Source organism: Pelophylax lessonae, assembly GCF_965119305.1.
Source record: "Pelophylax lessonae genome assembly, chromosome: 1".
NCBI lineage: Eukaryota > Metazoa > Chordata > Amphibia > Anura > Ranidae > Pelophylax > Pelophylax lessonae.
Genome location: NC_138768.1, coordinates 474289843 through 474303498, shown reverse-complemented (window position 1 = coordinate 474303498; position 13656 = coordinate 474289843).

The following is a 13656-nucleotide window of genomic DNA, read 5'->3' as shown; positions in this document are numbered from 1 at the left end:
CGATCTATTTTAGGAGCCCATGGGCGTGTTATCGACCCTACTACAATTGATAATTGATATGATTGTGCTCTATGATAAGAAACTTTGAAATATTTGATACCTACATCCCAAATTATACAGATTTTTGTATTACCAAACACCCCTGTAGGGGATTGGTAGATGCGGGCTATGGGGGGACTTTTTTGGTATCGTACTCATGATATATAACAACACATCATTTATATAAAATTTACTTTTTATTATATATTACAAATTAAAAACATTTGATTTTACACAGACATTTCAACAAACGAAAAAACATATATTGGATAGTTAGTGACAATTGACAAAACATTTGACATATTAGATCCTCTTATACTTGGGTGGGGCCGCTCGTGCTGCCACCCATGTCCTTGCCCGACATGTTTCGCTAAACAAATCATGTGCAAGGGACAGTAATGTCCATTGGATAATCCTCTTTCCACAGATTCACTATAATGGTAATGGGACATCTCCACTTAACTAAAAGGTAAGGAACTAATAGTATGATTTTATATCTTATAATCATATCCCCCCCGAATTCATGATTGCATTCTATAGATGGGGAGTATATAAACTGACCGGCTTTGGTTAAAAAAAAAAAAAATATATATATATATATATATATATATATATATATATATATATATATATATATATATATATAGTTTATTTTCCTCTCTCTTTTTGTTTTCTGGTTCCCCCCAAGTCCATCTGAAAGTAAAGTATTTCCATCTTACTGCAGTCCGCCCCCTCTCCTCCACATCATTATTATATGTTTGATGTCAAGTAACAACTTTTGGTAGGTGTCCTAACATATGTATATATGAATTGTTTCACACTATGGAAGCTGGAACTTTCACCATGCATTATTTTTTGCACAACTTTTGAAGGTGAAGGTAAAATTCACTTTTCTTTCCTTAATTATATCTATAGTGAGCAACCTACCTGACTCTATATATATATATAAATTCACCCTTTCTGTTTTGCCCCTGCACTCACCGGGGAGACGCATGCATGCCACGCACCCTAAATAACATCTGGTCAATCAGGGGTACCGCATGTAGGGCATCGCACGGAGCTTGGGATATTTCCATTCTGAGATATACTAAGGATAACAGAATCTGTTGAAATGTATGTATATTAAATTTGTATTGATGTTTTATAGATAAAAACAGAATCCTTATCATGCCAATCTGCCCCTGAAGAAGCTTTGTTTAGCGTCGGGCTAGGATATGGGGGGCAGCACGAGCGGCCCCACCCAAGTATAAGAGGATCTAATATGTCAAATGTTTTGTCAATTGTCACTAACTATCCAATATATGTTTTTTCGTATGTTGAAATGTCTGTGTAAAATCAAATGTTTTTAATTTGTAATATATAATAAAAAGTTCATTTTATATAAATCCTGGTCTGTCAAAACATGGTGCATCTGTATAGGCCCTACGCGTTTCGTGGACTCGTTCCACTTCTTCAGGGGCGGATGCATCAATATTGTACAAAGAGACTTGGCGATACCAATACCAATATGGTCTAATGATATACCCAAATGTTGGAGAAAAAATATGAGTAGGGAGAACAAAGTTGCCCATCCCTTTGAATACTCACATTATCAGCTGTGTGTGGAACATGTGAAGCTGGAGGCAAGGGCTGGTTGTAATGTCTGTCCCAGGAGCTGTGGTAACAGGGACTCATGGAGGGACCGGGAGCACCTAAATGACCTCCCAAAAGAAAAGTATCCAAGTGATAGTAGGTATGCACTCAAATTCTGTGATTTTAAATAAATTGTATATAACAATGAATGAATAATAATTGTATACTGATAAACGTGAGAGGGGCCCATAACCAAATAGAGTGAAGGATATAAAACCAATGTGGAAAAGAAAGTTGGGTCAAAAAGTGTGACAATTGTGTGAGAAAAATAAGAAAGAGAATTGTGGAAATAATATATAATGTGTTATAGGGGTGCCCTATATGACATCAAAGAAAAGGAAAGTGAAGACCTGTGCTCAAAAAGCGAGCAGAAAAGTTAGTGAACTAAAGATGCACAGAGTGAATACCTTCTGGTGCTACAAAGTGCCGTAGTCCAGGTGCACGACGACATGCACATAGCGTGTGTTAAGCATTAAAGATGTAGCGCTATTCTAATTAATAGGTGGCATATGCACAAGTCCATATTGTGAAGAAAAAGTCCACAATGCATAGGTGTCCACTCCACAGCAAGGGTGTAACAAAGTGCAGACCAAAAGAACCACCACCGAGCCCAAAAATCACACTGCCTCTTACCATAGAGCCAGGACCTTCATTACAAAGGTCATGGAAAGCAGACAGACGGGTAATCACACAACTTCTCCAATATCACAGGGTGACAGGTAAATTCCCCTCTAGAAGTGGATGGCTCTCTTCATTGGAAATGACAGCGGAAGAGGAGGATAATTCTGAATGAGGGTGTAATATGCTCACAGCCTCCCAGCATCATGCTGGCATGATGTCCTCACCGAAATGACTATCTCCCCCCCTGAGGCTCGGACACAGCTCCCCAAGCTTCAGCCAAGTTGGCAACAGAACACGTGACGGCACTGCGACTCCAGAACTTCAGAAGTCACGTGCACAGAGCAGAGACGTGGTCGAGACACCGATGCGTAGGGGGACACACCCGTCCAAACCCCTGAGTCCAGCTAGTGCAGATAGGAGGGGAAGGGGAGGAGCGCCCGAAGAGCATCGAGCTCCCAGGCAATAGACAAACACCAGCCCAACAGCCTCAGATCACATGGCACTGAACAAATACAATACACAAAAAGTGAGGTGCTAAACAATCCAATATATACTTAGTGTATCCCATGAATCCTTGGGGTCCACCATGGACTACATGGGAACAATAAATGGATAATTACAAACTACATGAGAGCCACTCACATACCTCCACTTAACATTGACTAGTTTGTTAGCTATGGAACACATGCCTCATTTAAAGTCCCAACTCTCCTCTTCCTTAGCTATGGTAAATATTGGACAGCTTGACATGGCACTGCTCCCTGTCTTTAACCACTTTACCACCGGAGGATTTTGCTCTCTTACGTCCATGCCACTTTTTGCGATTCGGCACTGTGCAATTTTAACTGACAATTGCGCGGTCATGCAACGCCTTACCCAAACAAAATTTATGTCCTTTGTTTCCCACAAACAGAGCTTTCTTTTGGTGGTATTTGATCACCTGTGCGACTTTTACTTTTTGCGCTTTAAACAAAAAAAAGCAAAAATTTTGAAAAAATAACAATATTTTTTACATTTTTTTATATGAAATTCCCCCCCCCCCCCCCCAAAATGTAAAAATCAAATTTTTTTTATCATTTTTGGCCAATTTATTTTCTGCTACATATTTTTGGTAAAAAAAATTGCAATAAGCGTATTTTGATTGGTTTGCGCAAAAGTTATTGCGTTTACTAACTAAGGGAAAGATTTCTGTCATTTTTGGTGTTTTCTTTTTTTAACGAGTAATGGCGGCGATCTGCGATTTTTTTTTGCGGGACTGCGTCATTGCGGCAGACAGATCGGACCCTTGACTGACATTTTTGACACTTTTGGGGGTACCAGTGACATTACTACAGTAATCAGAGCTATACATATGCACTGTTACTGTAAAAATGACACTGGCAGGGAAGGGGTTAATTTTTATTGGTGATCAAGGGGTTAATGTATGCCTGATGCTTACTAACGTGTGTGGGGGGAGGTGACTGAGTGACACAGGGACAGATCGCAGGTTCAGCTATGCTGAACCCTGCAATCTGACCCTGCCTGTCACTTAGGAGATCCGCTTGCTTTGTTTACACAAGCGGGCAGATCTCCACACTCGATTCCCTGACAATCGGGGAAGAGCGGCGGTGATCACCGCCGCTGCTCCCCTGGCCTGACTCCCGCTGTAACTGAATACAGCGGGAGCGTGCCTCCGGCGGCGGCGCGTGCACGCCGCCGAGAGAGGGGAATGTCTGGTGATGTAGGTCTACGTCGCCAGGCGATAACGAACCACTTTGCTGCAGTACAGTCAACGTTACTGGTCGGCAAGTGGTTAACATTGGCATCTATGGGAAATATTGGACAGCTTGACATGGCACTGCTCCCTGTCTTTAACTATTGAATGGCCCTTTTTGCAGGCAGTGCTTAGGGCATTTGGATTTGGGGAGAAATTCTGTACTTGGGCAGAAATAATGTATCTAAATCCAACTTCTCAGCTGTTGGTAAATGGCTTTTTAACCAAGGCCATACAATTTTATAGAGGCACCCGGCAGGGATGCCCTCTATCACCACTCTTATTTTCAGTAGCTATTGAATCTTTGGCACTTCGACTTCGGCAAACCCCTTCTGTACGGGGCATTACATTGGCAGAAAGGATAGATATAGTGGGATTATATGCTGATGATCTTGTTTTATATTTAAATGATGCACATGAATCATTGGAAGCAGCTATGCATATAATAGAACTATTTGGTTCTTATTCAGGCCTTAAAATTAATTGGCAAAAATCCTCCCTTATGCCATTGCAACCACAACTACTCACACTAAGCAAGGATTCAAGTTTATTAAAGGTAGTATCCTCTTTTAAATACCTGGGAATAAATATTACAAGATTACCACAAGCAGCTTTACAGGCTAACCTTAATCCACTCATGACAACAATTAAAACTAAATTAGCTACTTGGGCTAAATTTCCACTTTCAGTTGCAGGGAGAATAAATTTAATCAAGATGGTCCTATTACCAAAATGTTTATACATTTTTTCACATATGTCGGTTATAGTCACTAAAACTATTTAAAAAAAAAAAATAGATGCCCTATTTACCACATTTATTTGGGGAAAATAGAAATAGAATAAAGTTAACCACACTTCAGAGAGCTAAAACAGAAGCAGGTATGGCACTTCCTAATATATACAGATACTATCTCGCTGGACAACTTAAACATCTCACAGGATGGATAGTACCAGTAACACTACAGATGGTAGAATCACACCTGGCTCATGTTTTACAAATCGATAATTTACTTATAGCCCTAGAACATGGGTGTCCAACCTTTTGGCTTCTCTGGGCCACATTGAGTGTAGAGAAATTTTCTCGGGCCGCATATTAAATATATACTATAGTTAAGGTATATAAGTAATAAAATGCCGCCGCGCCCCTTCCCGCGCCGCCGCACCCCCCGCACTAATTTAACACAACTAGAGGATGATCAAATGAAATTGAATCAGTATACAGAGGTTTACTTCTTCTGAGCGATAATAAAGGAACACTCTAACCACCATGACCACTTCAGTGATTTGAAGTGGTCATGGTGGTAGGAGTCAGAAACACTGCACATGCTCCCCTCCCACCTCTGAGGCAGCCTCTGCCTACCGTTAGTTGGAAGCTGCTGTGGCCGTGCTCCCGACCTGACTTCCTTCCTCCCCAGCAAAAAAAAATTGTCAGGGGGCAGTGGGCCACATTGCCTGAGGTTTCCGGGCCGCAGGTTGGACATGCCTGCCCTAGAAGCACCTTTGAATAAATTAAAATATAAGCAAATACCAATGTTAACATTAGGTCGTACAATATGGAGAGAGGCAAAACGTATAGAGGGAAACACACAAATAAACATGGATCTCCCACTATGGCGAAACCCAATGTTTAATCAATTGAAACAATTGGTAGAGTATCAGTTCTGGGAACAAAAAGGGATATCAGTCCTTGCAGACATATATGACATAACACATATGTACTCTTTTTCAGATATACAAATGAAATATGATATACCACATACCTCATTATATAGATACCTACAGTTGCGACATGCGTTACAAGCGCAATTTGGAGTTTTGGGACCTGGGATCTCTAGATATCCAATGATTGGTATCCTTAGGTCCCAGGGCCCTAAAGGATTAATCTCTAAAATATATGCACATTTAACCAGGGTTAATTCAGGAATGAATCCCTTGGCAATAAGAACAAAATGGCAGGAAATAATTCCCAATTTAACTGACGAAGATTGGAAAGAAGCCTGTTCATCCCATTTATATGTACCGCCAGCAGCAAACAATAGGTTAATACAATTATATATGCTACATCAATCATATCTCTCTCCAAGTAGACTTTATGCAATGCAAAGCATTGCATCTCCTAAATGTTTGAGACTCAGTGCTAAGCGGGCAGACTTTATACATATTATGTGGTTTTGTCCAGTGGTATCAAGATTCTGGCAGGAAATAATTCAAATATTATCCTCTGTCCTAAATATGCCTGTACCTTTGACCCCAGAAACCTGTTTGCTGGGTATATTAGATGAAATAACATGGTCTAGATATCACAAGATAATGCTTAGAGAAACGCTGTTTATGGCAAGGAAAACAATCACAGTTAAGTGGATTCAAGTGAAGCCCCCTGCTGTTAAGAACTGGATAAGAGCGGTAAATCAGATTTTACCATTTGAAAAAGTATTGTATATGCATAGAGGATGCTCAACGAAATATAATAAAATTTGGGATAATTGGTGTCAATCAACATTAACCAATGGTTGAGTATAAGGAGATAACCAAGAGGATATAGAGGGATGCACATAGTATGATGAGGAAATAAATCTATGATTTCAATGGAGCAAGGGGTTGGGGCACACCAGGACAACGGCGATCAATTAAGCTAAATGGATATACCTTGGCATAAAGAGATTATGAATACTAGGTAAACAGATAATTATTTGGATATTGTATAATTTTTTTATTTTATATTGTTTTGTCCCTTTGTTGAAAGAACGTTTGGAATGTTTGTTTTTATTCACATATTGAAATAAAAAGAATTTAAAAAAAAAAAAAAACATTGGTGTCTGTGGGAAATATTGGGCATCTTGACATGGCACTGCTCCCTGTCTACAACATATCCATACATTTTAAAAGTGGGGTATGCCTGTACACTACACTGACTGCATTAAACTGTCTGAACACACTATCCACTAACTACCTGCCTAATCTCTATTGTCACACACTGTACAAGTCTGCTGTGTAAGCAGCAGCCTTATATAGTGTGGGGCGTGCACCCTGCCTTTGGCCAATCATGGCTCTGCCAAGACATTGTGCTGTGATTGGCCAAAGCATACAGATCAGGTGCATGCTTTGGCCAATCATCAGCAATGAATGCACTGCAACAGTGCAGTGCATTATGTGGCGCTCATCAGCGAGCCAATTTCCCGCTGAGCGACCCACTTGTTCGTGTGTTCACTCGAACACAGAGCCCATCCCTATTCCTTAAAATACATTTCTACCAATACAGGGAAATGCCCATGAACCACATACCTTCAGCATCACATGATAATAGGAAAGGTAGCTGGAGGCCCAAACTGTATGGTGTATCATTAAAGAGGTTGTAAACCTCTGATTTTTTATTTTTTTTTTAAAACGAACACCTGAAAGAAAAACACATAATGAGCTAGTATGCATCGCATATTAGCTCATTATGTAATACTTATCTAAGAACGAAGCCCCCGCAGTGCCGACCGCTTACCTGTCCATGGGCGACATGTTCTGTCGCCCTTCTTCTGGGTTTGCGGCATGCGGCCATCTGATTGGCTGGAGCCGTGATGACATCATTGCGTGCCGATGGTAACGGCACGGGGCTCTGAAGGAACGGCACGAGCCGCCGTTCCTTCAGAGCGCATGCGCCAGTGATGTCACTGGCTGCATGCAAAGTAAATATCTCCTAAACTGTGCATGTTTAGGAGATATTTACAGTACCTATAGGTAAGCCTTAATATAGGCTTACCTATAGGTACAGGTTGTAGAGGAGGGTTTACTTTGACTTTAATTTAAATTTAGCCAGATATGTAGGTGTGTGCCAGACAGAAAATCAGCAAACCAGAGAAGATGGTCCCATTAATTGTACATACATACTAAGCATTTCAGAGCAGCTGCTTTGCAGCAAAACTTGTTTAATAGGGAATGCTTGGTGTATACAAATGAAGGCAGTCCTGTATGCTGAAATGTGTTCAGTACTATTTTGGCACATTCAGGGCTGCATCTAAAGACCAGGCCTATTTCTGACACTTGTTGTTTACAAATTAAAATCAGTATTTTTTGCTAGAAAACTACCTAGAACCCCCAAATATTATATATATTTTTTAGCAGAGACCCTAGAGAATAAAATGGAGATCGCTGCAATACTTTATGTCACACTGTATTTGAATAGTTTGTTTTGGAAAAAATACAATTTTGAATAAAAAAAAAAATAAGAAAACAGTAAACTTAGCCCAATTATTTTCTATAATGTGAAAGAGAATATTACCTAACATGTCATGCTTCAAAATTGCGCACGCTCATGGAATGGCGACAAACATTGGTACTTAAAAATCTCTATAGGCGACGCTTTAAAAATTTCTACAGGTTACAAGATTAGAGTTACAGAGGAGGTCTAGTGCTAGAATTATTGCTCCTGCTCTAACGATCGCAGTGATAACTCACCTGTGTGGTTTGAACACCGTGTACATATGTGGGCGCAACTTGCATATGTGCTCACTTCTGCGCGCGAGCTCAGAGGGACGGGGCGCTTTAAATTTTTTCTTTCTTATTTATTTTACCTTTTATTTTTTATTTTTATTTATTTTGATCACTTTTATTCCTATTACAAGGAATGTAAACATCCCTTGTAAAAGACATAAACAAGACAGGTCCTCAGATCTCACATCTACACTATAAAAAAAAAAAAATGGGCCCTTTAAGGCCGTTGGGTGGAAGCGATGTATGACATCGCTCAAGTCCTTCAAGGCCATAGAGTTGAGTGGGGGCTATCTTGCCCTCACTTGACTTCCTATCTGCTATCTGCTGCCATAACACCGCTATTTAACGTCAAAGTACCGACATAAATACACGGTGGGCGGTCCGGAAGTGGTTAAAACTAATAGTAAACACTTCACAAAATAAGCAGAAATGGTTGATGCAAAATCTACCTAGTAAATGCATTAAAATTCATAGGTTTTATATATCCTTGATTTTGTCAACACTTAGTCTTAGACCCATAGTCTACTATAGCTATAGTATGTCTACAAAAAATACCAGATTTTAACCTGTGAACTGCACACTAAAGCCCCTTCACATAAATTGATGTAACCAGAATACAGTTCCTGCCATCACAGAATAGGTTAATGTGTTAATAGGATGCTCTTTTCCAAATTCTATGTTTCACAGAGCAGGTTGCTTCCCCACCCCCAGCTTTCTCAAGAGATGATTGAATTTCTGGGAGAGATTCTGCTGGCAGAGCCTCGGGAGAAGCTTTTAGTTTAATAAGTTTGATTTCTCTTCTCTCAGAATTATTATATTATTAGGGGGCTAATAATTTATATTTGTGTCTGCTCAAGTTATCGCACACAATAGAAGGACACCCCTCAGTATGACATTACTGTGTAACAGGGGATCCTTTACTAAGCAGGGCAAAGAGAATTCTTAAACGTTGAGTAATGGGGCCTTTAAGGTCTTCTGGTAGATGCATTTGTTAGTGAGATCACATCAGTCTGAATTTTATTTTTTTAAGCCCTCATGCACACTGGGCGTCAGAAAAAACGAGCTGCAGAGCCACTTCTAACGCCAGGAAAAAGCAGCTGTAAAAACGTGCTTTTAGTAGCTTTTTCTATTTGCGTTATTGCACGTTTGGCCACGTCACTTTTAGCAGCGTTTTTTCTGCCTCCATTCAAAATCAGTGGTTCCCTATGGGAGCCTATTGATTTGAATGGAAGGCGCACCACAATTCGGATCAGGATGATCCAACTTGCGCTGTGAGAATCTTGAGGGGAACTCCACGCCAAAATGGGGAAAAAAACGGTGTGGGGTCCCCCCCCTCCCCCAGGTTCCAAACCAGGCCCTTCGGATCTAGTATGGAATTTGAGGGTAGCCCCACGCCGAAAAAATGGCGTGGGGTCCCCCCCCAACATCCATACCAAACCCTTATCCGAGCATGCAGCCCGGCAGCCCAGGAAAGGGGAGGGGACGAGCGAGCGGCCCCACCCCCCCGGACCATACCAGGCCACACGCCCTCAACATGGGGGGTGTGGGTGCTTTGGGGCAGGGGGGGGCTCTGAACCCCCCCACCCCAAAGCACCTTGCCCCCATGTTGATGAGGACAAGGGCCTCATCCCCACAACCCTGGCCGGTGGTTGTGGGGGTCTGCGGGCAGAGGGCTCATTGGAATCTGGAAGCCCCCTTTAACAAGGGGGTCACCAGATCCCAGACCCCCTCCCCATCTGATTACCCCCATAGAGATGCATGGGGAACTGACAGCTGTGTCTCCGCACACAGTGCGCTGTCATCCTCTGCTCAGCAGGGGATCGGCGGATCGATCTCCCACTGAGAAAAATGGACTCCGTCTGAGTGTGTGAAAGGGGCCTTAGATAAAAAAAAGGAAGTGAAAATTTCTAGCCCACCTGGCTACTAGTGATAGGCAGAACACCCCTGCTACACCATAACAGGGAAAAAGTTCTGACCAGAACCCAGAACCCTAATAACCACTTTAGCCCCGGAAGATTTAGCTGCTTAATGACCAGGCCCTATTTTGCGATTCGGCACTGCGTGACTTTAACGGACAATTGCGCGGTCGTGCGATGATGTACCCAAACTAAATTGACGTCCTTTTTTCCCACAAACAGAGCTTTCTTTTGGTGATATTTGATCACCTGTGCGATTTTTATTTTTTGCGCTATAAACAACAAAGAGCGACAAATTATATTTTTCACATTTTTTATATGAAATTCTCCAAAAAATTGAAAAATCTAAATTTTTTAACATTTTAGGCCAATTTGTTTTCTGCTACATATTTTTGGTAAAAAACATCGCAATAAGCATATTTTGATTGGTTTGCGCAAAAGTGTTTTTTTTTTTACTAGTAATGGCGGCGATCTGCGATTTTTTTTGCGGGACTGCGACATTGCGACGGACAGAACGGACCCCTAACTTACATTTTTGACACTTTTGGGGGTACCAGTGACATTACTACAGTAATCAGTGCTAAAAATATGCACTGTTACTGTAAAAATGACACTGGCAGGGAAGGGGTTAACTGTACTGGTGATCAAGGGGTTAAATGTGTCCCTAGCGGCGTGATTCTGTTTACATCAGCTGTCTGTCCTTCTCTCTCAGCTGCAGGAGATCGCGAGTGGCCGGCGGCCATCGGAGCCGCCAGCCACACGTGCTAGCTCCCCAGCTAACGAGCGGGGGCGGGAGTGCGGCGGCGCGCGCTCGCCCTCTAGAGTCTCCTGAACTACGTCACTTTGCCCAGGAGCACCTGCCTGCCGCAGTAAAACTACGGTGGGCGGGGCTGAAGTAGTTAAAGACTATGGGACCAGAACACAAAAAATGGAAAGTCCCCATTTTTAAGGGTTGAATGCAAGTTATTGGCCAAAAAAAGGGTACAGGGGCCGGGTGCTGCCCTGGGGGACATGTATCAATGCAAAAGAAAACTTAAAAAAATATTGTTTTTAAATGAGCAGTGATTTTAATGATGCTTAAAGTGAAAGAATAAAAATGAAAAATTCCTTTAACCACTTAAGCCCCGGAAGATTTTACCCCCTTCCTGACCAGGGGGTATTTTCGGCACTGCGTGACTTTAACAGACAATTGCGCGGTCGTGCGATGCTGTACCCAAACGAATTTGATGTCCTTTTTTTCCCACAAACAGTGGTATTTGATCACCTGTGCGATTTTTTGATCATGCGCTATAAACAAAAAAAGAACGACAATTTTGCAAAAATAACAATATTTTTCAAATTTTTTATATGAAATTCCCCCCAAAAAAATGTAAAAATCAAATTTTTTTTAAATTTTTGGCCAATTTGTTTTCTGCTACCTATTTTGGGAAAAAAAATCAAAATAAGCGTATTTTGATTGGTTTGCGCAAAAGTTATTGTGTTTACTAACTAAGGGAAAGATTTTTGTCATTTTTGTAGTTTTTTTTTTCTTACGCGTAAAGGCGGCGATCTGCGTTTTTTTTTGCGGTACTGCGACATTGCGGCCGACAGATTGGACCCTTGACTGACATTTTTGACACTTTTGGGGGTACCAGTGACATTACTACAGTAATCAGTGCTATACATATGCACTGTTACTGTAAAAATGACACTGGGAGGGAAGGGGTTAACTTTATTGGAGAGGGAGGGGTTAAGTGTGTCCCTAGGGGCGTGTTTCTAACTGTCATTGGATGTGGCTAGTGGTGTAATAGCAAAGATCAACGGTCCTACATAGCAGGACCGAGTGATCTGTGCTTTTACACAGGGGAGAGTGACAGGCGGCTTTGTTTACACTAGCTGGCTGCCTTTCTCCCTCTTTACCCGACGATCGCGAGTGACCGGCAGACATCGGGTCCGCCGGTCACACGCGCCGGCTTCGTCGGGTACGAGCGGGGGCGGGAGCGCGCCTCCGGCGGCGCGCGCTCGCCCCCTATTCGCTCCCAGGCTAGTGACGTACCGGTACGTCACTTTGCCTGGGAGGGGCTGACTGCCGCCTTATAGTCGGGCGGTGGGCGGCAAGTGGTTAAATATAGTGCCTGGGGGGTCCCTTTAGTCTGTAAAGTAGCCCTTCTGTACTCCGTATAGTTCCTGCTGCAGCAAAAACTGACTTATATCAAGAAAAAAAAAACATTACATTTAAATTGGTTTTCCCTGAAAGCTTTCTTTATTTTGTAAACAACGGCTTGGGGAGCCAGTATGTATGATGAAGTCACATTTTAGTGCACTCGGAACAAGATTAGAGATTTTTTGGATGAAATCTGGTGTATCTTTGGCAGACTTCGGATGGAAATAACACAATTTTGCAAGTAATTTTGTAAGTTCAACTCGAATATAGGTTGTTCGATCGTTCGTCGAATGACGAACAAATGTGCTTCTTCTCGAGATTCCCATAATGCACTGCACGCGCACATGTGATTGGCCAAAACATGCACCCTGACCTCATGCTTTGGCCAATCAAATGATCTCTGCCATGATTGGACTAAAGGCAGACTGCCTTTAGCCAATCATGGCTCAGGGGCCAAGGACACGCCCCACACTACATAAAGGCCGCCCACGCAGCCGCAGCATGTAGTGTGATTGTGCGGGCGAGGAGATAGGAGAGGGACGCATGTTTCAGGCAGGGAGAGATTTGTTTCTTTGCAGTTTGTCAGACAGTGCAGTGCCAGTCATTCATTCCTAGCAGGGAGGGAGAGAGATTTCTCATCTATAGGGCTATCAATTACATCACATCAGTGAGAATATTGTTAACCACTTGCCAACCGCCGCACGACTATTTCCTGCGGCGGTCAGCCCCTCACAGGCAGAGCGACGTAGGTCTGTAAGGCTTCTAGGGAGCGAGCGCGCGCCGCCGGAGGCACACTCCCGCTCCCGCGCAGTCACGGACCCCCCCGCCTGTGTGCCCGGCGGACCCAAAGTCCGCCGGGCACTCGCGATCGTCCGTGACACCAGAAGAAAGGCAGGCGGCTGATGTAAACAAAGCCGCCTGTCATTCTTCCCTGTGTAAGAATGGAGATCAGACGGTTCTACTATGTGCGACCGTTGATCTCTGTTCTTACACCAGTAGCCATGTCCAATCACAGTTAGAAGCACGCCCCTAGGACACACACTTGACCCCTCCCTCTCCAATACAGTTAACCC